The 27942-nt window shown below is 42.6% G+C and overlaps 1 long non-coding RNA gene across 2 annotated transcripts in view; it reads left to right on the top strand.

The window, feature by feature from the left end:
* Window positions 1–3948: 3948 nt before the first annotated feature.
* Window positions 3949–27942, top strand: part of LOC149456789 (uncharacterized) — a 49899-nt gene continuing 25905 nt past the window's right edge. Inside the window, exons 1-2 of one of the 2 annotated variants that reach the window (XR_016313796.1) lie at window positions 3949–4145; window positions 4237–4394. This is a non-coding gene — a long non-coding RNA (uncharacterized LOC149456789). Of the gene's footprint in view, window positions 4395–27942 lie in introns of both variants that reach the window. The other variant, XR_016313795.1, reaches the window with a different exon arrangement.

The raw sequence follows: 27942 nt of genomic DNA, 5'->3' as shown, positions 1-27942 counted from the left end.
GTGGAAGGAATAGTGCCCCATCATTGGTGTCAGTGGAAGGAATAGTGCCCCATCATTGGTATGAGTGGGAGGAATAGTGCCCCATCATTGGTATGAGTGGGAGGAATAGTGCCCCATCATTGGTATGAGTGGGAGGAATAGTGCCCCATCATTGGTATGAGTGGGAGGAATAGTGCCCCATCATTGGTGTCAGTGGGAGGAATAGTGCCCCATCATTGGTATCAGTGGGAGGAATAGTGCCCCATCATTGGTATCAGTGGGAGGAATAGTGCCCCATCATTGGCGTTAGTGGGAGGAATAGTGCCCCATCGTTGGTGTCAGTGGGGGGAAAAATAGTGCCCCATCGTTGGTGTCAGTGGGGGGAGGAATAGTGCCCCATCGTTGGTGTCAGTGGGGGGAGGAATAGTGCCCCATCGTTGGTGTCAGTGGGGGGAGGAATAGTGCCCCATCGTTGGTGTCAGTAGGGGGAGGAATAGTGCCCCATCGTTGGTGTCAGTGGGGGGAGGAATAGTGCCCCATCGTTGGTGTCAGTGGGGGGAGGAATAGTGCCCCATCGTTGGTGTCAGTGGGGGGAGGAATAGTGCCCCATCGTTGGTGTCAGTGGGGGGAGGAATAGTGCCCCATCGTTGGTGTCAGTGGGGGGAGGAATAGTGCCCCATCGTTGGTGTCAGTGGGGGGAGGAATAGTGCCCCATCGTTGGTGCCAGTGAGGGGAGGAATACTGTCTCATCGTTGGTGTCAGTGGGGGGAGGAATAGTGCCCCATCGTTGGTGTCAGTGAGGGGAGGAATAGTGCCCCATCGTTGGTGTCAGTGGGGGGAGGAATAGTGCCCCATCGTTGGTGTCAGTGGGGGGAGGAATAGTGCCCCATCGTTGGTATTAGTGACACAAATGATGGGGCACTATCCCTTCCACTGACACCAATGATACTTACCTTGCTGACCCCTGCTCCAGCCTGGGCTCGCTCTCTCCCTCTCCCATCTACAGCCTGCATACATGGCTGCAGCAGCAAAATTTGCACTTACCTGTCAGCTGTCTTCCTTCTCTGGCCTCTCTCTTCACTCGTTCCTGCAGCTCCCTCGATCTTCTTCGATCTCCGCGCGCTGACGCTCGGCTCCTCCTCTCCAAGCTCCACCTTCTCGCCGGTGATTGGCCGCCTGTGTGCCTCTCCTGAGCTACAGTTCCGGTGGCCAATCAGCGGCGAGGAGGCGGTGACAGGGGCAGCATATCATCCCGCCCACACATCGCCGGAGACAGCAGCGGTGTCTCGGTTCCTAAGACCATCGGAAATATGTGTTTTCCGATGGTCTTAGGCGACCCCTGGGAAATGGTCGTTCGACCCCCAAAGGGGTCGCGACCCCCAGGTTGAGAACCGCTGCTCTACACAGTCATCTCCATCCTGTACACAGAGTCATCTCTATCATGTCATCTCCTTCCTGAACACCAGACTGCACTGTGTAAGTCATTTCAGACTTTATTTAACCAAACATCCTTTAACCACATCCTTACCGGGCTGTAGCTGAATAACGACTACAGCGCGGTTGTCCAGTTCTTGGAGGATGTCATGTGACATCCTCCCAGAACGCGCCTTCCCGAACGGAACGCATCCGGCGATCTTCATGGTCGCTGTGTCCTACAGACACAGATGATCACATGATGAGATAAAAGGCCAATCACAGGGGCCTCTTACCACGTGATCAGCTGTGTCCAATGACACAGCAGATCACCGAGTAAATACAGTTGCCAGTTTTCGGCAGCACTTTCCTCATGCTGTGACAGTACTGCTGATAAGCCGCAACTGTCACAAACCAGATTGCCACTGATCATCAGGGCACTGATGATCAGTGTCCTGATCATCAGTGCCCTGCAATGCCGCCCAGCAGTGCCACCCATCAGTGCCCATCAGTGCCACCCATCAGTGCCCAGCAGGGCCACCCATCAGTGCCCCCCATCAGTGCTGCCCAGAAGTTGTGCCCATCAGTGCCACCCATCAGTGCCCATCAGTGCTGCCAGCCAGTGTCATCAGTCAGAGCCACCAACTGTTATCATCATAAAAGAACAGCTTGGTCAAAACCGAGCTACGTGACTGTCCGTAATAGGGAGTGTAACGAAACCAGACCCCGACTGCACTAGGGTATTTCCGTTAGACTCCCGCTTCCCTTTCTGAACACAGACCCACGGACACCACCACTGACCATACAAGACGAGACACACCAGTCTTGGAAGGAAACCAGGAGATAGACTGCTTTTTTTTAACATAGATACAAGATATATACACAGGGCGGGGAAATACACACTCAGTAACAGGAAACACATCAGCAGGCAGTCCCATCAGGGGGAAGGGCTGCTGGAAACAACCCCCACCAAGCCAATACACAAACACATCCCATAATAGTTTGCTCCCAAGGAAGACACACAATAGAACAATGGGATGCAGCCATATGGCAGTGAACAATGAACAAACCCCACCCATACATGTCTACACAATAGCAGGACATTCCACCCTGTACCCCTAACAGGCACAGGGTGACTTACACATAAGAGGGATATGGGGAGCTGAGACAGGGGTCTCCCCACCTCTCTAAAGGGGGCTGCATTCCATGGACCCCCCCGTCACAGGGAGTGTAGACATCCAATAGGCCAACGCGTTTTGAGGACTTGCCTCTTCCACAGTGGCTCGAAACACGTTAGCCTATTGGATGTCTACACTCTCTATTACGGACAGTCATGTAGCGCGGTTTTGATCAAGCTGTTCTTTTATGATGTGCCTTTGACTTTACTATCGATTGTGAGTACAATACCTATTTTTATCTCTTATTAAACATTTTTTATGGTAATGCACTAGGCCAGAGCGCCCCCTGTTTGTTCTTTCTCCATTCAGTATATTTGGATTTCCCCTGTATTTTGAGGGCAGCAAGGTGTGCATATTCCAGAACATTCATGATGTGGTCCTAGCCTACATTGAGTCCATCCCCAAGCGCAGGGGCATTTGTGTTTGCTGGCTCAAAAAGTAGCATCGCTTTCACTGGAGGTGAATGGCATAGGAATCCCATCTTCAACTTTTCTCGTTAAAAACCAGTTGACTGACAAAAGGCACTGTGTAGAACTAATTAATGATATTAAAGTATAATATGCTCAACTTGCAATTTTATTAGTGCAGTCAAGGGTTCCTGGTGACCTTAATTTCATGACTAGAAGATTACATAATCGTACAATAGAAACCTCCAAACCGCAACAGACACAAAAGCTGTGGAAGCCCACCTTTCCCCTAGATACAGGCACTCTTAATTAAATATGGACATTAGCCTTATTCAGAACTTTTGTCCATCATTTGTTCCAGTTCCAAGCTCAAGGTCAGATACAGTATCACCGCTTCATGAATTGAGACATACGGTACGCGGTAATATTTGCTGCATGGTTTGACCCTTCATTTTAACCAGTGAAAAAGGGGCAGCCAAGTTGCAGAGCTTAGCAAGAAGGGGGATACCGACCGCAAATCCGTGCGTCTTTCATTTTCACTTCTTTCAGAAAAATATCTAATTATTTATATTTTAGCCTGTGATTTGTGATTTACTGCCAAGCCTGCACCTGGAAGCTGCTTATGAGAAGGCCTTTTCTTTAGAGGAAGAAGCAGGAAGGAATCTCATATCTTGAAATTCAGCCAATGTCTTAGTTCTCTGTTGCCTGGGAGAAACTGAAAACAGTCTGTTTTGATCCAGAGAACTGAGGAAACTGAGAGAATTAATATTGCAACTTGATGACAATGGTGCAGTGATGTGATGTCTGCCAGCTTTTTCATATTGTGGAATGTGATACACAGAGAAGGGTTATTAACACGGCTTCCTCACATCGTACGAATCCTCTGTAACCAAAGGGGAGCAGTGTTGGGCCAAGAAAGCAGCTTCACGGTGAGATAGAACTGCAGGGCCATTGGGATACCTTGATCAAAACTGTCTTATTATTCCTTTTTCTCGTAGCACATCACTCCCATTAAAACAGGGCACAGGCTTTACCCTTGGAAGAAAGACATCCAGTCGGTCCGCTCTTTCTTTTAGGATAGCTTTTTGATTCTGAGTTCTGTCCTAGGCCAGCTAATAATTTAACATAGAAAATAATTGTGAGTAGGACCTTTCGCCTATAGCTCCAGGTATGGAAGTGTTTTGAGGTTGCTGCAAAGAACATGAACGCTTGCATACGGCATAGGGACTCAGATTAACTGGATGTCTCTTCTTCTTTAGCATTTATTTTAAGACTGCTACCATGGGGCCCAATACTGTTCATCCCTTCTTTCTGCCTAGGTTCAAGATCTGCAATAAAACTTCAGAAGACACCCCTAGACTGAGCATTTTTTGGTGTGCTTCTGGAGCTGGTACCAGGACTGGCAGCATCTGAACAGGTAAGGGAGATCCAGTATATTTCAAATTTTCCCTCTGGGGGTTAGCGCTACACATTGCTTGCACAAAATTCATTAAATTTTTTGCATGATAATGTTGTGCTGTCCATCCATATACATCCACCTCTCTTCTCCATCTGCAGTGCTGCTCCTCACAATCTACCCTTTCTCACGGTACTGTGGTAATTAGAACAATTTTTGACTTAGATCATTGGCTAGAGTGTTTGATTTTTTTTTTATGCACATTATTAGACATTTATAGAAAATGTTGCATATCCCTTTTAAAGTGATTTTCTGCAGCTGGTGCAACAACACGTATAATTATGTGACAGCATTGGTAATGCCCCAATAATTGCACATAAAATAACCCTTTTCCCACTATAAATACTCCCCAATGTTCCTAATTAACCCCTTACTGCTGAGCGCATACCTATAGGTGCATACCTCCCAATGTTTTGAGATGGGAACAAGGAACGCCTATTAACAAAAGAATGTAGGCATAGGACACACACCTGCCACGCCCCGTGAAGGAGAATTATATAAAACATTATTAGCTAAACCCACAAGTGCTTTTTTTTCACCACTGTTATTCCTTTATACTAGCTTTTGAAATTTACAAATGCAGCAATTTAGAAGTGGGATACAACTATTTAGCACTGAAAAACACTTTTTTAAAGATAAAAAGTGCATTTTATACACAACTATATAGGTCAGAACAAAATGAGGGACAAATGAGGAGCAATGAGGGGCAGAGGGACTTTGCTCTAAATCACAGGCAGCCCTTCAAAATCAGGGACAGTTGGGAGTTATGCATGTGGCCCCATGGAAGTGAGTCTTGAGCCGCATATATGCGTGTGTGTTTGTGCATAATGCCTGCTCCCAGCACAGAGACTGAGCTGTCATTGACAGCTTTGGAACTCATATTAGCAATCAAAAGGCCAGGAATCTCAGTTCCTGATCACATGATTGCTGTGTTAGCCTGTGATTGGCTATCACAGTTATCAATCACTGTACAGCCCGCCTCTGTGTTAGTTTCTCCTCTTGAATAGAGAAAAAGATATCATGTATATTTTTCTCCTTGCTAGAAGAGAAATTGCAAAAAAAGCTGTTTAAAAAAATAAAGATAAAATAGATAGATAGGGGTTTGATCTAGATCAATGTCAGAGATACACTTAGAGTCAAAGGTCATGTTCAAAGTCAGGGTCAGTACGTTTTCAGTAGGATTAAGAAGGGCATTTTTAAATTTAGTATCAGTGTCAGCAGAGGCGGACTGACCATTCGAGCACTCGGCACTGCCCGAGAGCCCGGGGTTAGTAGGGGGCCCTATGAAATGCCCCTGGTACCTTTTCTATAGGCTTTTTTGGGTGTGCTTTGAGTGTGGGCAAGGACACAGGGGCCCCATGATCCCCTATTGCCCGGGGGCCCCATGAGTTGTCAGTCCGCCCCTGAGTGTCAGTTATTGGCAGTGTGTTTTAGGAAGGATGCAAAAAAAAGCAAAATGTGCACTATTGTTTCTGGGCCATACAGATACAAACAATAAATAACACACAAATGGTGTTGATGCAATCGTTAGAAGTAGGAGAATATGTTTTTCTTTGGTGGTAGGTCATGGTAATGATAAGAAATAGTCTAGCTACATTAAAAAAATATATTTTTACTGTTTTGGGCCAATTTTAATTTGATGATAGAAAAATAAATCAGGAGAAATAACATTACCATTTACCTATAAAGGAAAGCCCAATCTGTCCTGAATAAAACAAGTGGATTCATGTGGATACAAAAAGTAATTGCTATGATATGTACAGTTTTACTAATATATGCCAAAGTTGCTCAACTGTGTTCAGACGTTAAGATTTGTTTTACCTTTTTCACAAAGGGATTAAGGAATTCATCTTCTTTATTTTAAAAATTCACCTTTCTATGTTACCTCCAGGGCCGGTTTTTCACTAGGCAAACTAGGCAGCCGCCTAGGGCGCACTGCCACCTAGGGGTGCTTGGGCGCAGCACAGGCTGGCACTCTCTTTGTGTGGGACGCTGCCACGTCATGAATGATCTTTTAGCTGAGTGAAGGAGCTGCAGAGAGGAGGAACAAAGGGCAGAGGAACATACCGGGTGTCTGGGGCCAGTTTAGCAGCTGAGCTGCAGCTCCTTCCAGTGCTCCTCTCAGACTCAGTCCCTTACTGCAAGCCAGCTGGTGGCTGCTGATCACTGTGGAGTTCCAGCCCGTCTCTTCCCATTCATCAGCAGAGGCGGAGCTGCGCCTGCGGAGGAAGATAATGTCTGATGTCTCGTGTCTGTGTGAGTGTGACCCGGCTGGCCATCCATCACATGTGCAATGTGTCGAGTGATGACATCATCACAATCCCACAGCCTACTCTTCTAGTGCCTGCTGGGCCTGCTGATCTGTGTCAGTGTTGGTGGTGGTGTGTTGTGTCAGATCTGTCACTGTGTGGGATTGCTTAGTTCAGCTGCCTGCTGTCACAGCGTTTTATCCCCCCCCCCCCATTGCCTGGGGAATTCCAGCCTGGAATCTATCAGAGTGTGGATCCATCATCCTCCACTCACTGCAACTGTCACCCTGCCACTGCCAGCCACAGATACAGTCCGTCCGTGACACTGATATTGTCTTTAATATTGGTGCTGGTGGCATCTTATGGCACTTATTTTTGCAAATTAAAAGAAATGTAGCAGTTTCATGTTTTGTTTATTTATTATTGTCTACTCTTTTTAAATGTTTTTTTATTTTTTTTTGGGGGGGGGGGCAAGTAGCTGGTCTTGCCTAGGGCACAAAATAGTCTAGCACCGGCCCTGGTTACCCCCTCAATCTTCAGTCTCCTAATTGGACAGCAAATTGGCATCATCACTATCATCATCCGGTCTCCAACACAGTACACAGAACATGAAAATGCTATTATTTTAGTAAATACAAACTAATACCTTTTCTCATCAGCAGTATATAGCGGCAGGAAGAGTTTTCATTCTGCTTTGACTGTCCTATGAGACTGCATGATCCCTGACCTTCTGTCTGGGATCAAGTGCTGATTGGCCCTGTGCTGATCACATGCACTCTCCCACCCCCCCAAAAAAAAACTCTTTAGCAATACCCACCAAACTGAACATGTGCAGAGTGCTTCCTAGGGCTCTATACTATCAGCAGATGGGTTGGGGACTGTGGAAGAAGGGAAGGATCAAACATCCTTTTTACACAATGCAGAGGATTAACCCCTTAGGTTCCACAGTGAGTATAACAAGCATGCTTTACTGCATATACAGACTGATTTTACTGTTGGTTTGGTAACACATTAAATAACAAGTAGCAAAAGTAACCTTACTGACAAACAATAATGTGTTACATAGAATTACAAATGCATTAGTAGGCAAAACAATAAATATAAACTGCATGGATTTAAAGTCCATGAATTAAATTTTTGCATGCTTAAAATGGACCAGTTTGGCTCAATGTAAATAACCAAATGTGATATCTGAAGGGCCGATGGGAATGCTGTAAATCACTGTAGTAGTCAGCACAAAGCTATGATCTTTTGGGTTCTGTGCAAACAGATTCCTTTCTGCACACTGAACCACAGGTATTGCTGGTTTGGCACCTCCTCCATTCATAGAATTCTTTATATTTTTTCAATAAATACAAGTTGTTCTCTGATTGGATGAGGTGGAGAGGATGGGTGGTTACATCATGATTTCCACCTCTTTCAGTCAGAAAACCTTGTATTAAATGAAAAAAATACAAAGCATTCTATGAACATTCTGTGAGTGTTCACTTTGGGAAGTGTGCAAACAGGAAGCTTTTTGTACAGAACGTGGGAGATCATGGCTATCACTGTATGTAGCATAGACTACTACAGTAACTTATACCATGTACAGTGGCCCTCTGAATATCAGATATGAATTAAGGATGAGCACAGACTTGGTTTGAACTTTGGGTTTGTAATTATTATTATTATACAGGATTTATATAGTGCCAACAGTTTGCTCAGCGCTTTACAATATAAAGGGAGACAATACAATTACAATACATTTCAGTACAGAAGAAATGTAAGGGCCCTGCTTGTGGAGCTTACAATCTAAAGGAAGGGGGAGGTGTACAAAAGGTGATAGCTGTAGGTGATGTTCTGATGGAGGTGGCTCAAGTACAGTTCTTAGGTGGAGGTGGCGTAGGCTTCCCTTAATAAGTGAGTTTTAAAAGATCGCCTAAAGGTGGACAGGGTGAGGGCTGACCGGACATACTGCGGTAGGGAGTTTCAGAAGAAGGGAGAGGCTCTGGAGAAGTCCTGGAGGCGAGTGTGGGAAAAGGTGACGAGGGAGCTAAAGAGCAAGATGTCTTGGGAGGAGCGGAGCGGGCAAATTGAGCGATATCTGTGGATGAGGTTGGTGATGTAGCTAGGGGCAGTGTTGTGGATGGCTTTGTATGCTAGGGTTAGTATTTTGAATTTTATATGTTTGGTTAGTGGACGCCAATGAAGGGATTGGCAGAGAGGGGCAGCAGTCGCTGATCGGTTGGTAAGGTGTATGAGTCTAGCAGCAGCATTCATAATAGACTGAAGGAGGGATAACCTGTGTAACGGTAGACCAGTGAGAATGGAGTTGCAGTAATCGAGGCGGGATATAATCAAGGCGTGGATAAGTTGTTTTGTGGTGTCATTGGTCATTAAGGGGCAAATTTTGGAAATATTGAGGTTATGGCAGCAGGATTTAGCTGGTGATTGGATGTGAGGCCCAAAGGAGAGGTCAGCGTCTAGGATTACATCGAGCACCCTGGCATGAGAGGAGGTACAAATGGTTGTGCTGTTGATTTAATGGTAAAGCCATGAGTGGGGGATCAGGGAGGAGGAAATGTTACAAGCTTGGTTTGGAAAGATTGAGTTTGAGGGAGTGGTGTGACATCCATACTGATCTCCTAGATTGTAAACTCGAAAGAGCAGGGCTCTCGAACCCCTCGTGTATCACATTGTATTGTTTTCGTACTGTCGCATGTTCTGTCCCCCTTTGTAATGTACAGCCCTGAGCAAACTGTTGGCGCTATATAAATACTGTATAATAATAATATAATAATATGTCGTAATGAACCCTGAAGAAAGCTGTCACTCATGGACACATAGCCATATTAGGTCAGTGAAGTTAGAAGCAACCCTACCCATTTATGTATCCACTTGACAACCAGTCACAACCCATACCTATACATTTAAGTGCTTATACTGGGATGATACCCGCAGCTGCTCCTGGTATGGAGTCAACGGTCAGCTCTGTCATAATAGCAATCCAAGCAGCTAATTAGCCACTGGTTTGCAAATACAAGCAGACTCCCCCTCTCCTGTTGACCCTCCGCTGCCTTAATGGCCACTCCCATCCCATTTTCTGCCGGCTGATCATAGAGCCAAACAAAGAGCAGAACTGCTCTGTTCAGCTGTATGATATAGTAATCTGGAAGCGATGTTTTTTCATCACTTCTTGTTTACCCAGATGTAAACAGCTCCATTTTTAAAAATGAAAAGCCAGAGGAGGTATTTGGGGTCTTATTCACTCCAGATCTCTTCCTAAAGAGTACCTGTCACATGTCTATTGCTGTTACAAGGCATGTTTACACGCCTTGTGACAGCAATGAAAGTTCTAAAAAAAATAAAAGTGCCCTCACCCCCTTGTGCTCAAACACAAAGGCGTACGCAAGCGTCGTTCCCTCGCACATGCAAGCAGTGATCTTCCCACACACGTGAGGTATCACTGCAAAAGTCAGGTCATGAGCAGTAATTCTAGTACCAGACCTCCTCTATAAATCTAAAGTGGTAACCTGTAAAGGCTTTTAAAGAACCATTTTGGATAGTAAAATTTTTGTCATTTGTTGCTTTTGCACAGGCAATTTTAAAGCCTGACATGTTTGGTATCTATTTTCTTGCCGTAACATCATCTTTTATATTTTAGTAAAAATTGGGTTATTTACTATTGTGGGATTTTTTTGCATTAAGATTAAAAAAAGTTGTATTTTCTTCCCAAAAAATTGAGTTTGAAAAAGCGCAGCACAATACCATGTGACATATAAACCTGCAACACCCACCAATTTGTTCTCAAGGGCCTCTGCTTTAAAAAATATATAATGTTTGGGGTTCTACAAATTTTCTAGCAAAAAATACTGATTGTTACATGTAAAAAAAAGTGCCAGAAAAGGCCTGGCCTTCAAGTTTGTATATGCAGCTGCTGGGTGCAGAATGCTCTGTCTGCAATTGATTGGGTGCCAGTGGGGAGTGAGGGTTTTCTTTCTATAGCAGCCAGGAGTGTGTGTAACTTTGTCAAGCTAACTGTTGGATTTCAGGTAGAAGCGATCACTTCCACAACCACGGGAACATGGTGGACCCAACTTCCCACCTCCATGCAACCTCCCTGCAATTTATCCAATGGTGGGTGTCGTTGGTTAGTTTAGAGGAAGCTTAGTGAATGGCCATTCCTTGGCCCCCCTCTGGTTTAAAGTCACTTCCTGGTGCAGAGATGTAATTTCCCAGCAGAGGAAAGTGGCTCATAGAGCACAATCTGTGCTCCATTAGCTGCAATGGAGTATAGGGCAGACATCATGGGGTTTATTTACTAAAGCTGGTTGACTCAGAATTTCGTGCACCTGTGCATGGTAGCCAATCAGCTTCTAACTTCAGCTTGTTCAGTTAAGCTTTAGCAATAAAACCTGGAGGCTGATTGGTTTCCATGCAGAAGTGCACAAGATTCTGAGTCAACCAGCTTTAGTAAATAAACCCCCATGGGTCTAATAAAGTACAGAGGAGATATTTCACTGAAAAAATGATTCATATATTATGTTTGTGTGCACTAAAATTAATTTTATTGTATTTGTTTACCAAAAATATGGATTTGATAAACTGTTGTGGTGAGTAAACAAATCTTCAGGCTTAAAATATGCATTTTAACGCACGTGCAGTAAATGTTTAAAAAAATGAATCCGGGATTGAAGTGGTTAATATAGATACTTACATCGAGTCAAGCTGGCCCAACATAAGTATGCAAAAAATTTAATTGATGGAGTTTGACTTTCATTTACTTGTTCGCCTGATGTTTCACTTTAAACAGAGTTTTTGTTATCAGGTTCACTTTAATTGCACAATCTTCACACAAATCCATGTTTCATTTTACTATCCCTTTAAAAGCATTTTATCTTCAAGCTGAGAATTAGGAATAATGTTTTTTTCTCCCTTGCGATCTGATTTACTAAGGAAGAAAAACTACTGCTCGGAGTCCATAGTGCTATATTGATGGATGTTGCTGAAGGGTGGCTGCTGTGTGTATAAAAAATAATGGAGCCATCAGATGCTGTCCCAGATTAGAAGGTTTTTATTTGCAATGAAGTGAAAGAATAGCAGCTCTTTGTGGCTGGTTTCCGCGCTGCACACTCCATCTCATGAATTCTTTATCAACTTACATATTAGTATCTCATTAACTTGACAATTAGGCCAATGATAAGCAGCTGTTAGCCTGCCAAGTGGGACGCTACAGAATCTTATCTAGCAAACACTCTTGACATCTTTGTATTAATGTTGCCCTTAGAAGTTGCTCTGCTCGGTCACCAAACAGTATGGTGTGTTTATATATTTAACACAAGGGATGTGATGGATATATACAAACTACTCTTGTAAAATACTTTTTTTACTTGTTGTGATATTGAATGCAGTGTGTCTGTCTTTTTTTTTTTTTTGATGGCTCATTCGGCTCTCTCTTGCATGGTGCATTATTGTGTTATCACATTTCAGTGCTACTCAATGCCAATGGCAGCACAGTCAATTGCACCTCTGCTGCACACGTGTTGCACTGCATCACAATGCATGGTTTTGCACTGCTGTGCATGTGGCACACTGGGGTAGATTTACTAAAACTGGAGCACCCAAAATCTTGTGCAGCTGTACATGGTAGCCAATCAGACTCTAACTTCACCTTGTTCAATTAAGTTTTTACAATAAAACTTTGAAGCTGATTGGTTTCTATGCAGAGCATCACCAGATTTTGCGATCTCCAGTTTTAGTAAATGTCCCCCACTGTGTCAGCAAAAATGGTGCATGTCTGATTTTTTGGTGCATTGGCATTCATTTGAATGGGCAAGCTCAATGTAATGCATGATAATGAACGTTGAATTAAAGCAATGCAACAGAATGGACAGGTGTGAATGGGCTCTGATTCTTTTGTTGTTGCCTGGTTCTAGATCATTTTAACAATGATATACGTAGAACAAGTGTCATTGGGGAATAAAGGAGCTATAGAAATACTACTTTTTTAGTAGATTAAATAGTACTTTTTTAGTAGATTAAAGAAACGCCAGAACAGTATTGTAGCATACTTGCATTTTTTAGTATGGTGAGGTGATTTGCAAGAACCTTCAAACATGTCATATCTTCAGCAATAATTATCTTGGCATCACAAAATCGAAGGGAGCCAATGCAGGCGTATTCAATCACCCTCCCCAAACTTTATTGAATTTGGCTGGACAGGCCTTATGGTGGTATATTAGGCATTCAAACTTAGGGGTCCCCCCCATGTGTTCAATCTATGCTTGAGGTGTGGGAGGAATGGTGGCCTTCAAATGAATGAGGACCAGTTTATGCAGGGGCGTATTTACCACAAGGCAAACAAGGCATTTGCCTGGGGCGGCATTTTTCAGGGGGGCAGCACCACCCCCCTGGAAGAAGGGATGGAAGAGGGGACACATAAAGCTTGGGGACCAGGTGGGATCTGAGATAAGCTACGGGCTGCTTGACTTTCGTTTCCAGGGATGTCCAGAGCTGTGAAGGTGAGTGTCTCTCGCTGGGAGGGGAGTGGCTGGTGTATGGGGGCGATGATAGTGGAAGGCTCTCGGGTGGGTGCAGGGGTGTTGTTGGTGGGGGGCAAATTTTGTGTTGCCTAGGGCAGCACAAAACCTAAATACGCCACTGCAGTTTACGTGCCTGAAACAAGGATCTAGAGACTGCTTCCGTGATGTACTGGTCCCTGATCACTTCATCAATAATGCCTGGAAAACACATCTTCGGGTCCATTACAATCGTAGTTTGGAAAACCTGGTTAATAGTATTGACTACTGTTTCTCAATACCTATGTAACTTGGAACAGAAGAAACAACATTTTATCAATGAAAATGGTAATAATTTGCTTGGCTATTGTACTGATTTGTACCCATCAAATGTTAGCTTTCCAATCAAACTGTAGTAAGTAGCAAACTGCTCAGCATGATTTTCCTTGCATTTCCTTGCATACTTTGGCATCTGGAAGGGTCTGGTGAATCCCTTCAGTCAGAGCCAGATTATCCAGAAAGCAGGCAGGAGCCTAGGGCCTGGTGGATGATCAGGGAACCCAACTACAATCATCATGCTCTTGCAGTAAACCAGGTAAATAGTGCAATAGGTCAAAGTTGTGCACCCACCTATGACTTCACAATGGATGATATACTTGTAGGCAGTTGGTGTCTGATGGGGAAATGCCATGCCATTGCCAGCAATGCAAATGGGGCAGCTCTTCTATGCCTTTCTCAATGTCAGTTGAAAGGTTCAGAGGCCAAAGCTGTTATCTTCTCTAGGGTTCCATCTGGTGGAAGATCAAGGGGGCCAACTACAATCTTCATGCTCTTATAGTATCCCAGGAGGATAGTGCAACAGGTTAAAGCTGTTGATGATATACTTGTAGGACGTTGGTGTCTGATGGGTGCTATCTTCCCTAGGGTTCCATCCTGCCTTAATCCATCTCTTCAGACTATGCTTGGAGAGCTTGGAAAGCAAAAGAAAAAAAATTTGAAAAGACAAAATGAAAAATGCTACTACAAACCTATGGGTCTCTTTGGGAAGAAGGTTCTAACTTCTTTTAGTGATGAAGTTTATTTAGAAATTTTTCAACCAATCACGGCACACCACCATACTTTACATATCCTGGATGGGTCCTTCATTTCAAAGTTGTAGAGTTGAGTGGATATATTTAGACTATTTGGGTTTAATTCACTAAAGGCAAATAGACTGTGCACTTTGCAAAGTGCAGTTGCATTCTGCAAGTGCAGTTGCTCCAGAGATTAGTAAATGAGGTAAAGCTTCATTTTGCAAAGAATACCCAATCACATGCAAGGAAAATAAAACAAATGCATTTTTGCTGGCACATAATTGGATGATGGAAGTCAGCAGAGCGTCTGCTCATTTACTAAGCTCTGGAGCAACTGCACTTGCAGAGCACAACTGCACTTTGCAAAGTGCACAGTCTATTTGCCTATTAGTAATTCCACTCCTTTGTGCTGTGTAGTTTGCCTTATTTTGTACTGTTATTTTTTTTTTTTACTAACCCTCAACAGAATGTCAATGGATGCACAGTCAGCCAACTAGACTCCAGAGATGTCTGTAATTAGTCACCAGGGGGTTTTCATTTTAATTTTTTTTTTAAATAATGTTTTTATGTGCTTAACAAGAACTAATCACATTAAAACATACTCCTCGCCTAGAAGAGTTGTAAGTGTAAAGTAAAGCAGCTGGAATAGTGTGCACTTTTATGGCATCGCTTTTATTAAAATGCAGCTGCTATATGGACTACAATGTAAGAATTGGATGGTGATCATTAACTTTTACAAGCAGGCGCTCACTGATGACACTATCTTTAATCAGCAGCACAGTGCTATCTGTCACTTTCAGCTTTAGCTATTTTATAGCGCCTTTGTTGATGTGAGAGTGCAGTACAACATGTGAAATGGACTGTGGATCCATTGCCCTTGCTTATCGTTCGGTTACTAGAATGCCACTGAACACCAGAGCCATCAGGACTGTTTTTTTTATCATAACCAGGGCTGTTTTCAGTGGGAATGCGGGGGGACGCAGTTCCGGCACCTCCAGCACTAAATGCATGTAATGGCAAGAGGTGGTGGGGTGTACTTCAGGGTCCATTGATGCTGGCAACTGGGGATCTATTGTCGTTGGAGGGGATCTGTGTTTGCGGGAGGGAGATCTATTGATGCTGGGGATGTCTACTGTTGATGGTGGGGGATCTGTTGTTGCTGGGGGTGGGTCTTATGTTGCTGTATAATCAGTTGTTGCTGGGAGGGATCTACTGTTGAGGAGGGGTCTATTGTTGCTAGCTGCTGGAGGATCTATTGATGCTGGCTGTGGGGAAATTTGTTGTTTTCAGGGGTCTATTGTTGCGGGGGGTATTTTGTTGCAGGTGGTCCATTGTTGTTTGTGGGGTCTATTGTTGCCAGCTGCAGGGGATCTATTTCACTGTTTTTCTTGTTATTATTAACAAATTCCATACAGATTGGTTCTGTATTCTCTAAAGGGTCTGTACCGGGAGGTTGGTAACGGGTGGAACCAAGGGATGGTGTGGGACGGAGACTCTGGGTGACTCAGAAAGGGGGAGTTCCTGCACCTATTCTCTGAGAAAAAAAGCCCTGATCATAATGGTACTCATGAGCCAGTGCCTATGGTGGCACCAAGTCTCAGAATTTACAGATGGTGCTAACCTTTTCCTTTATTTGACCTGCAGCAGAAATAGATTGCAAGGGATATTGAGAAGGTGCTTTAGACCTCATGGACACAGCAGCTGTCAAATGCCTGTTTTATATTTGACTTTTTTTCTGCCCCTAAATGCCCTCTATGTTAGCCCATGTTTTCACACAAAAATAGGCTCTAGAGGAGTTTAGAGGCAGGTTCTTTTAGGAGTAGAAATCTGAACGCACCAAAATCGCATTCAGGAGAGGAAAGCATGCCTGATGCTTCTAAATACGTGTAAGCAGGGGCGGACTGACCATTTGGAAATTCGGGCACTGGCCGAGGGCCCTGGGTCAGTAGGGACCCCATGAGATGCCCCTGGTACCTTTTTCATAGGCTTTTTTGAGTTTGGGCAAGGACACAGGGGCCCCATGATCCCCTATTGCCCGGGGGCCCCATGAGTTGTCAGTCCGCCCCTGTTAGTGAGGACAAACCTAGGACAGACTTGCTATGACAAGGTTCAAAAAAACTTACAGTCAGCAATGACACTTCCTCCTGAGAAACTTCTAAAACTTAGGAAATAATTAAAACATTTAAACATTAATTAACCATGAACAGGAACACATAATAAACATACAGTGGGGTTTTCTCATATTTGACTGCAAAAGTGGAAATATGCTTTAAAATCCTTTAGCTAGTGGAACTCCTATCTATAATAGAGCAAAGATCAGAGTCACTAGCATGTAAGGCAGGTAAATAGCACTACTCTTTTTTTTTACAGGGTGTCTTTTTTATGTTTTTAGTATCATAGCCACTTCAAATAAAAGAACAAAACAAACAAGTCATCGATCCAACACAGTGTAGAGAACACAAATAAACTTAGCAGTATGCCTTGTGGGTTTAGTTCTACTTTAATGATAAGTAAAAGGTTTGTTTAGCTATAATCTTTATACTAAATTATACTGCTTGCTACGTCTCCCATGCTTGCAGGAATCCAATCCTCTCTGCACATGACCAGTAGAGAAAGTAAAAAACATTGGGGCATATTTCAATTTTTAATTAAAAAACATATCTGATCCTTGCAGAGAGCTTAGTGCATATTCCGTGCAGCTGAATCAACCACAATGCGCGCTTTGTTAACACAGGGAAAGCAGATGGAGTGACTCAGCGGCACAAGGAGAGAGTGAGATGTTGGCAGCATGGAGAATGGCATTAAGGCAAATTACTGTGAAGATCATCAGTAGGTAAAGTTTGATCCAATAGAGATCTCAGTAGGTGATAGAAAGGAATGTTCTGAAACTCAAACATCTCGTGGAAGCTTACTTGGAAGTCACCGGGCAATTTATTCAGGGTCAAGACCAAAGGGAGGACAGCCTCTGCCAAAATGAAATGAAATGCGATTCAGGTTTCAGCTTCATTCCCTGATATGCTTCACGAAACAGAGATTTGGATTCAGCTGGCAGTGGTGGTTGTTTGTGGAAATACAGTAGTGAAACTCAGACTAAATACCAAATATTTGCAGCATGTGCAAAGGTGATTCTTGGGATTTGGAAATCAGTAGACTCAATAAAAAAACAACAAATTGTTTCCAGTTTTATCCCCCAATGTGTTTTACGTAAGAGCCATTGTTGAGCTTCAACTGCAATCCTCTGACAACCTCCTCTACCTCCTCTCTCATATTCAACAGTTTGGAGATAGAAGTAGGAATCAAAGGAGTTGCTTGTATTTTTTTAACGGAAAGTTTATTGTTGTGTGCATAAATTTCCATTAAAGTGGACCTTTTAATTCCAACTCTAAAATTCTCTTGTGCATGAAGCTTTGCGTGCTGATTTTAAAGCATTCTAAAGGTATGGGTTGTATAAAAGATTGATTCTGATACATTAACTTTAACCCAACTCCCTGGTTTAGTAAGACGCTGGTGATGTAGCCAGGACCTCACAGATGCCCATTGGGAAGTGCCTTCCAAAGAGTGTGATGTTTTTTCTAACCACTTCAAGTCTGGACACTGTCATCCCCTTCCAGTCCAGGCCAATTTTCAGCTTCCAGCACTATCACACTTTTAGTGACAATTACTCAGTCATGCAACAGTGTACCCATTTTTTTGAGACAGATAGAGCTTTCTTTTGGTGGTATTTGATAAGCACTTTTTTTAATGTTTGCTATATAAATGAAAATATGCATAAAATGTAAAAAAAATAATTTTCTGCTTACTTTTTGTTATACGTTTTGCAAATAAATAATTTTTCTTCATAAATTTATGCCAAAATGTATTTTGCTACATTAGTGGGGTAAATTTTACCCCCAAACAGTGCATATTATTTAGCCTGTGTGAAAGCTATAGAGTCTAAAAACTATGGGATATAAATTTGAAAATTGATCAGTTGAGACCCTAAAATGCCGGACGCTGGTATGACATATGGTAGTGATCAGGATGCTGGTATGGGGTATGGCAGTGATCAGGAGATTAACATGAGGTATGGCAGTGATCAGGACACCGGTATGGTAGTAGTCAGGAAGCTGGCCTGGGGTGATCAGGATGCTGGTATGGGGTATGGCGGTGGCCAGAAAGCTGGAATGCAGTGGAGGTACCCTATGGTGTGGTGTTACACGGCTTAAAAAAACTACACCTCTTTTCTGTTGCACTTTATGGAACGGTATATTGAAAGTTAACTGTATCACATTTCAGTTGGATGGTGGACTTTTCTTTGTGGACTTCTGTTTGGGAGGATTCATTTCTTTTATTCTTTTGTGCACATTTGATTTCAGTTTAATATTTTAACCTTTCTTATGGTTACTGTATTAGATTTTTTAAACTCAACACTTATTTATGTGAAATACAAATATGTTATTTGCATAGTTCGTCAATGACTGAATAGTTTAGACAACATCAAGTTTATTGACAGTTAACAAATAAATACCTTTTGATTTTGGTCAATAAGTTTTTAGTGCGTATTCAAACCTAAAAACAAAAATATATGATATATTGCAGTTTAACAGTTCTTAGATTTGGTGGCTGCATTAGAGTAAGCATGCCCCTGAAGGCGTGCATGTGCACGAAACGCGTTGGGTGGAGCCTTACGTGCTGAGTCACACCACCGCTGCTGGAGCTCGGAACGGCAGCCATTTTGTATGCTTTTATGCATTTAACTCTTTGCTGTATCTACGTGGATTGCTTTTAACTATTTACAATAAATACTACACTATATTGCCATACCTTTGGCACCTGTGGTGAGCTTCTACCCCTAGGAGGATCCTTTGCTGGTTTTGCATAGCCCTGATCATAAAATAATGAAAAAAAATTCATCACTCAAATGATATGGAATGGGATGGTGACATAGGGCACAATGGAAGGAAAATAGGGAACTGACTAAGCACAGAAATTTATGAGGATAATAGGATGGACAATAGGAAGAGAAGGCAGACCACAGAGCTGAAGCACCTAGATGGGAGCCAGCAAGTCTCGTCAGGGATGGTGGAGATCCTATGAGACTGAAGAGGTGGCAGGGTGAACTCAGTGGGTGCGTCCTGGGTGGATGATGGAAGAAGAGATGGACCAGAAGGCAAACATCTGGGAAGTGACCGGCAGCTCCTCATCAAGGATGTGGGGAATCCCTTGGAGATATGCAAAAGAAAATGAGGGAGCCAGGTCAGGAGGAGTAAATTCAATGAACAAGGTAAAACAGAAGACTTACATCTGGGATTCCTCTAGTTGGCATGTGGAGTGGAAGGACCAGCAGAGGAGCGGGATGGTAATGCAATCAGGTGGAAGGAATGGTAACGGCTGTGTTCAAAGTTCCCGCCCGGCAGGGAGGATGACAGGTGCTGTGACAGGTGGAAGCAGAGGATAGCAAGAGCCTTTCCAGTTTGGTGTATTGTTAGAGAGGTTTTATTTTTTATTTTTCTTGGGAGAGTGCATGTGACCAACACAGATCCAATCAGCACTGTCCAAACAGAGGGTCAGGGGTTTTGCATCCTTCTAGAGCAGAAAGAAAACTCCTACAAGCTTTAACATGTGCTCTGCTGGACACTGATAGAAGTCACAAGACTGATCTAACTGCTGATGAGAAAAGGTATTTAGCAGTTTACTTTTAGTAAAATAATTGCATTTCCATGTTCTGTGTACTGTGGGAGACAAGACAGAGTGAATACCGGGTCCTGGGTTTAGTAACACTTTAAGACAGGGGATGCCTGTAGTAATTCTTGTAGGGGTGGTTCTGTTGATACCACCTTCAAGGATGCCAGGAAGTCTCAAATGCAGTTACGTTTTGGATGGAATTGTTGGATCTGGCTCTTAAAGTGGTTCTGTCAACAAATTAGGATCTGTTACGTCACCCTGCTTTCTTAAAGCCAAAATCCAGCCAAAACAAATTCATACTTGTCTGTTTTGCCTGCAATAAAACAATTCATTTTTTTTACATAAAGAATGAATTTCAGTTAAACCACTTGATCATCCAGCTTTACATGACTAATTTACACAAGAATGCCAAGTGGAAATTAATCATTGTTAAACAAATGCATTTTGAGTATGGTATTCACTCTAATAAACTGTTAGCCTACAACACTGTACAGCAAAGGCCCACTGTTTTCATTTTACCATCCATAACACAGAAGGTTGTGTTCTTACTGATTTTGAAGGTCTGTTGAATCACTATTGTGAATTCTATAGACAAATACCCAAACACTTATCAAACGTCAGGGTGATATAAATACCTATTTGGGGCTCAAAACTTTCCACAATTATCCATGGCCCGAGTGCAGAAATTGGACAAAGATTTTATGGAGGATGAGATTAAATAAGCTGTCTTGGCCCTATTGACTGGTAAGGCCATAGATCTTGATGGGCATTACTTTAGAATGGGTCTATAAGGAAACTTCCACAAATGGGTCACTACCGTTAACTATGTATGATGCTACTATTGCACTCCTGTTATAACCCGATAAACAGTAACCATGTGGAGTGCACTTCTTAGAGGCCTACCTATTAATGAGATTGATTACAAAATATTAACAAAAACATTGGCCACTGTTACAAATTCTGTTATACTTTTTATTTTTCATGATGACCAAACAGTCTTTATGCTGGGAAGTCAACCATGATTAACATCTGTAGGACCAAAAATGTGACAATTATTAGGCTATATCCCAGAGACCTGAGCTAAGGCCTTTGATACTATAGAATGACTCATTTTACACGCTTGTCAGAAATGTTTTGATCTAGGCTTCAAATTTTTATTATTGGATTACTATACTGCAGGCCCATCCACAAAAATATTTTGGTCAATGGCCTAATTTTTCTGTCTTTTCCCTTTCATGAAACATGAGGCAAGGATGTCTTTTGCCTCCCCTCCTCTTTGCTAAAGCAATAGAGAATCTTGCCATTAGCTTTTGCCCTAAACTTGAAAAGACAGCTGAAGGCTGATAGGCATATAGACTGACAATTTATTTATCAAATTGGTTCCACCTGTTGGCACATGTTATGGAGAAAAGACAATTTTTGATTTTTCTGGAGGCCCCTAAATTATTCTCCCGTAAACTTTATTTACCCATCCTGAAATTGGCCAAGTCACTGTAGTCTGACGTTCAATGTCTCAACCATTTTCAGGACCTCCCAAACACCCTATTCCTATTGGAGGACTTTATCTTTGAACAGCTTTCTATAATCCCTGACATTAGTTTTTGGGGATTTCATGGTAGCCCTTTCAGATGTCTACAAGGAGGAAACAATGCTCTCATTTACTGAATTACTGAAGAAGCTCGAACTACCCTGCAATTTCTCTTATAGTCTTCTAAAATTGTGCCACGGTTCGGAGACACAATTTAGAAACCAATGTATGGTTTTAAAGTCACAAGGTCCCAAAAGGTTAATTTCCATAGTTTAATGGAAAACCCTAGTGCCAACTTTGTCAACAGGAGAATGGAATAATTGCTCTTCTCACATGTTAGTTTCACCTGTGGTTAATAATAGGTTGATTTAATTTCATAATATTCCTTAAATTTATGTTTATCTTGTTTAAGTTAATCTCAAACGTATCCTTTGTTCATTTGCATAAAATTAGATGTACGGGCTCCTTTAATTGCGTATGATGTACACAACTAGAGATGAGCGAAGAAATGAAAAATTCGATTCGGCTGATTCGGCGAATTCCAGTGTGAAATTCGATTCGATGCGAATTTCTCCGCTACGAAGATGACTTATTTAAAGGGTTTCTAGGCTTCAGAGAGCCTTTAAATTAGTGCAGAACACTGTACCTTTAATTTAAATGCCCTTGGAGATGAGGAAGGAGAAGGAGAAGGAGAAGGATGAGAAGAAGGAGAAGGAGAAGGATGAGAAGAAGGAGAAGGAGAAGGGTGAGAAGAAGGAGAAGGATGAGAAGAAGGAGAAGGATGAGAAGAAGGAGAAGGAGAAGGATGAGAAGAAGGAGAAGGAGAAGGATGAGAAGAAGGAGAAGGAGAAGGATGAGAAGAAGGAGAAGGATGAGAAGAAGGAGAAGGATGAGAAGGAGAAGGATGAGAAGGAGAAGGATGAGAAGAAGAAGGCTGAGAATAAGGAGAAGGATGAGAAGAAGGAGAAGGAGAAGGATGAGAAGAAGGAGAAGGATGAGAAGAAGGAGAAGGAGAAGGATGAGAAGAAAGAGAAGGATGAGAAGGAGAAGGATGAGAAGAAGAAGGATGAGAAGAAGAAGGATGAGAAGAAGGAAAAGGATGAGAAGAAGAAGGATGAGAAGAAGGAGAAGGATGAGAAGAAGGAGAATGATGAGAAGAAGGAGAAGGATGATAAGAAGGAGAAGGAAGAGAAGAAGGAGAAGGAGAAGGATGAGAAGAAGGAGAAGGATGAGAAGAAGGAGAAGGATGAGAAGAAGGAGAAGGATGAGAAGAAGGAGAAGGATGAGAAGAAGGAGAAGGAGAAGGATGAGAAGAAGGAGAAGGATGAGAAGAAGAAGGATGAGAAGAAGGATGAGAAGAATGAGGAGAAGGATGAGAAGAAGAAGGATGAGAAGAAGGAGAAGGATGAGAAGAAGGAGAAGGAAGAGAAGAAGGAGAAGGAGAAGGATGAGAAGGAGAAGGATGAGAAGAAGGAGAAGGATGAGAAGAAGGAGAAGGATGAGAAGAAGGAGAAGGAGAAGGATGAGAAGAAGAAGGATGAGAAGAAGGATGAGAAGGATGAGAAGAAGGAGAAGGATGAGAAGAAGGAGAATGATGAGAAGAAGGAGAAGAAGGAGAAGGATGAGAAGAAGGAGAAGGATGAGAAGAAGGAGAAGGATGAGAAGAAGGAGAAGGATGAGAAGAAGGAGAAGGAGAAGGATGAGAAGAAAAAGGATGAGGAGAAGGAGAAGGATGAGAAGAAGGAGAAGGAGAAGGATGAGAAGAAGGAGAAGGATGAGAAGAAGGAGAAGGATGAGAAGAAGGAGAAGGAGAAGGATGAGAAGAAGGAGAAGGAGAAGGATGAGAAGAAGGAGAAGGAGAAGGATGAGAAGAAGGAGAAGGATGAGAAGAAGGAGAAGGATGAGAAGGAGAAGGATGAGAAGGAGAAGGATGAGAAGAAGAAGGCTGAGAATAAGGAGAAGGATGAGAAGAAGGAGAAGGATGAGAAGAAGGAGAAGGATGAGAAGAAGGAGAAGGAGAAGGATGAGAAGAAAGAGAAGGATGAGAAGGAGAAGGATGAGAAGAAGAAGGATGAGAAGAAGAAGGATGAGAAGAAGGAAAAGGATGAGAAGAAGAAGGATGAGAAGAAGGAGAAGGATGAGAAGAAGGAGAATGATGAGAAGAAGGAGAAGGATGATAAGAAGGAGAAGGAAGAGAAGAAGGAGAAGGAGAAGGATGAGAAGAAGGAGAAGGATGAGAAGAAGGAGAAGGATGAGAAGAAGGAGAAGGATGAGAAGAAGGAGAAGGATGAGAAGAAGGAGAAGGAGAAGGATGAGAAGAAAAAGGATGAGGAGAAGGAGAAGGATGAGAAGAAGGAGAAGGAGAAGGATGAGAAGAAGGAGAAGGATGAGAAGAAGGAGAAGGATGAGAAGAAGGAGAAGGAGAAGGATGAGAAGAAGGAGAAGGAGAAGGATGAGAAGAAGGAGAAGGAGAAGGATGAGAAGAAGGAGAAGGATGAGAAGAAGGAGAAGGATGAGAAGGAGAAGGATGAGAAGGAGAAGGATGAGAAGAAGAAGGCTGAGAATAAGGAGAAGGATGAGAAGAAGGAGAAGGAGAAGGATGAGAAGAAGGAGAAGGATGAGAAGAAGGAGAAGGAGAAGGATGAGAAGAAAGAGAAGGATGAGAAGGAGAAGGATGAGAAGAAGAAGGATGAGAAGAAGAAGGATGAGAAGAAGGAAAAGGATGAGAAGAAGAAGGATGAGAAGAAGGAGAAGGATGAGAAGAAGGAGAATGATGAGAAGAAGGAGAAGGATGATAAGAAGGAGAAGGAAGAGAAGAAGGAGAAGGAGAAGGATGAGAAGAAGGAGAAGGATGAGAAGAAGGAGAAGGATGAGAAGAAGGAGAAGGATGAGAAGAAGGAGAAGGATGAGAAGAAGGAGAAGGAGAAGGATGAGAAGAAGGAGAAGGATGAGAAGAAGAAGGATGAGAAGAAGGATGAGAAGAAGGAGGAGAAGGATGAGAAGAAGAAGGATGAGAAGAAGGAGAAGGATGAGAAGAAGGAGAAGGAAGAGAAGAAGGAGAAGGAGAAGGATGAGAAGGAGAAGGATGAGAAGAAGGAGAAGGATGAGAAGAAGGAGAAGGATGAGAAGAAGGAGAAGGAGAAGGATGAGAAGAAGGAGAAGGATGAGAAGAAGAAGGATGAGAAGAAGGATGAGAAGGATGAGAAGAAGGAGAAGGATGAGAAGAAGGAGAATGATGAGAAGAAGGAGAAGAAGGAGAAGGATGAGAAGAAGGAGAAGGATGAGAAGAAGGAGAAGGATGAGAAGAAGGAGAAGGATGAGAAGAAGGAGAAGGAGAAGGATGAGAAGAAAAAGGATGAGGAGAAGGAGAAGGATGAGAAGAAGGAGAAGGATGAGAAGGAGAAGGAGAAGGATGAGAAGAAGGAGAAGGAGAAGGATGAGAAGAAGGAGAAGGATGAGAAGAAGGAGAAGGATGAGAAGGAGAAGGAGAAGGATGAGAAGGAGAAGGATGAGAAGAAGGAGAAGGAGAAGGATGAGAAGAAGGAGAAGGAGAAGGATGAGAAGAAGGAGAAGGATGAGAAGAAGGATGAGCAGAAGGAGAAGGATGAGAAGAAGGAGAAGGATGAGAAGAAGGAGAAGGATGAGAAGAAGGATGAGAAGAAGGATGAGAAGAAGGAGAAGGATGAGAAGAAGGACAGTTCTGTGACAGTTTCTGTCTATTTCTGACAGTTCTGGGACATTCACTCCATACAGCGGTTTCAACCGCTGTATGGAGGGAATGTCATAGAACTGTCAGAAATAGACTATTAATGACAGTTCTGGGACTGTCCTTCCATGCAGCGGTTGAAACATTGTATGTATTTGTTTCCATAAATGGATCCATTTATGGAAACAAATACATACAATGTTTCAACCGCTGCATGGAAGGACAGTCCCAGAACTGTCATTAATAGTCTATTTCTGACAGTTCCATGACATTCCCTCCATACAGCGGTTAAAACAGCTGTATGCAGTGAATGTCCCAGAACTGTCATAAATAGTCTATTTCTGATAGATCTGGGACATTCACTCCATACAGCTGTTTTAACCGCTGTATGGAGGGAATGTCATGGAACTGTCAGAAATAGACTATTAATGACAGTTCTGGGACTGTCCTTCCATGCAGCGGTTGAAACATTGTATGTATTTGTTTCCATAAATGGATCCATTTATGGAAACAAATACATACAATGTTTCAACCGCTGCATTGAAGGACAGTCCCAGAACTGTCATTAATAGTCTATTTCTGACAGTTCCATGACATTCCCTCCATACAGCGGTTAAAACAGCTGTATGCAGTGAATGTCCCAGAACTGTCATAAATAGTCTATTTCTGATAGATCTGGGACATTCACTCCATACAGCTGTTTTAACCGCTGTATGGAGGGAATGTCATGGAACTGTCAGAAATAGACTATTAATGACAGTTCTGGGACTGTCCTTCCATGCAGCGGTTGAAACATTGTATGTATTTGTTTCCATAAATGGATCCATTTATGGAAACAAATACATACAATGTTTCAACCGCTGCATTGAAGGACAGTCCCAGAACTGTCATTAATAGTCTATTTCTGACAGTTCCATGACATTCCCTCCATACAGCGGTTAAAACAGCTGTATGCAGTGAATGTCCCAGAACTGTCATAAATAGTCTATTTCTGATAGATCTGGGACATTCACTCCATACAGCTGTTTTAACCGCTGTATGGAGGGAATGTCATGGAACTGTCAGAAATAGACTATTAATGACAGTTGTGGGACTGTCCTTCCATACAGCGGTTGAAACATTGTATGTATTTGTTTCCATAAATGGATCCATTTATGGAAACAAATACATACAATGTTTCAACCGCTGCATTGAAGGACAGTCCCAGAACTGTCATTAATAGTCTATTTCTGACAGTTCCATGACATTCCCTCCATACAGCGGTTAAAACAGCTGTATGCAGTGAATGTCCCAGAACTGTCATAAATAGTCTATTTCTGATAGATCTGGGACATTCACTCCATACAGCTGTTTTAACCGCTGTATGGAGGGAATGTCATGGAACTGTCAGAAATAGACTATTAATGACAGTTCTGGGACTGTCCTTCCATGCAGCGGTTGAAACATTGTATGTATTTGTTTCCATAAATGGATCCATTTATGGAAACAAATACATACAATGTTTCAACCGCTGCATTGAAGGACAGTCCCAGAACTGTCATTAATAGTCTATTTCTGACAGTTCCATGACATTCCCTCCATACAGCGGTTAAAACAGCTGTATGCAGTGAATGTCCCAGAACTGTCATAAATAGTCTATTTCTGATAGATCTGGGACATTCACTCCATACAGCTGTTTTAACCGCTGTATGGAGGGAATGTCATGGAACTGTCAGAAATAGACTATTAATGACAGTTCTGGGACTGTCCTTCCATGCAGCGGTTGAAACATTGTATGTATTTGTTTCCATAAATGGATCCATTTATGGAAACAAATACATACAATGTTTCAACCGCTGCATTGAAGGACAGTCCCAGAACTGTCATTAATAGTCTATTTCTGACAGTTCCATGACATTCCCTCCATACAGCGGTTAAAACAGCTGTATGCAGTGAATGTCCCAGAACTGTCATAAATAGTCTATTTCTGATAGATCTGGGACATTCACTCCATACAGCTGTTTTAACCGCTGTATGGAGGGAATGTCATGGAACTGTCAGAAATAGACTATTAATGACAGTTCTGGGACTGTCCTTCCATGCAGCGGTTGAAACATTGTATGTATTTGTTTCCATAAATGGATCCATTTATGGAAACAAATACATACAATGTTTCAACCGCTGCATTGAAGGACAGTCCCAGAACTGTCATTAATAGTCTATTTCTGACAGTTCCATGACATTCCCTCCATACAGCGGTTAAAACAGCTGTATGGAGTGAATGTCCCAGAACTGTCATAAATAGTCTATTTCTGATAGATCTGGGACATTCACTCCATACAGCTGTTTTAACCGCTGTATGGAGGGAATGTCATGGAACTGTCAGAAATAGACTATTAATGACAGTTGTGGGACTGTCCTTCCATACAGCGGTTGAAACATTGTATGTATTTGTTTCCATAAATGGATCCATTTATGGAAACAAATACATACAATGTTTCAACCGCTGCATGGAAGGACAGTCCCAGAACTGTCATTAATAGTCTATTTCTGACAGTTCCATGACATTCCCTCCATACAGCGGTTAAAACAGCTGTATGCAGTGAATGTCCCAGAACTGTCATAAATAGTCTATTTCTGATAGATCTGGGACATTCACTCCATACAGCTGTTTTAACCGCTGTATGGAGGGAATGTCATGGAACTGTCAGAAATAGACTATTAATGACAGTTGTGGGACTGTCCTTCCATACAGCGGTTGAAACATTGTATGTATTTGTTTCCATAAATGGATCCATTTATGGAAACAAATA

This window comes from Staurois parvus, unplaced genomic scaffold (genome assembly GCF_062004578.1).
Source record: "Staurois parvus isolate SC_StPar_1 unplaced genomic scaffold, SC_StPar_1.0 ptg000347l, whole genome shotgun sequence".
Taxonomy (NCBI): domain Eukaryota; kingdom Metazoa; phylum Chordata; class Amphibia; order Anura; family Ranidae; genus Staurois; species Staurois parvus.
This window is presented reverse-complemented; position numbering and strand designations above follow the sequence as displayed.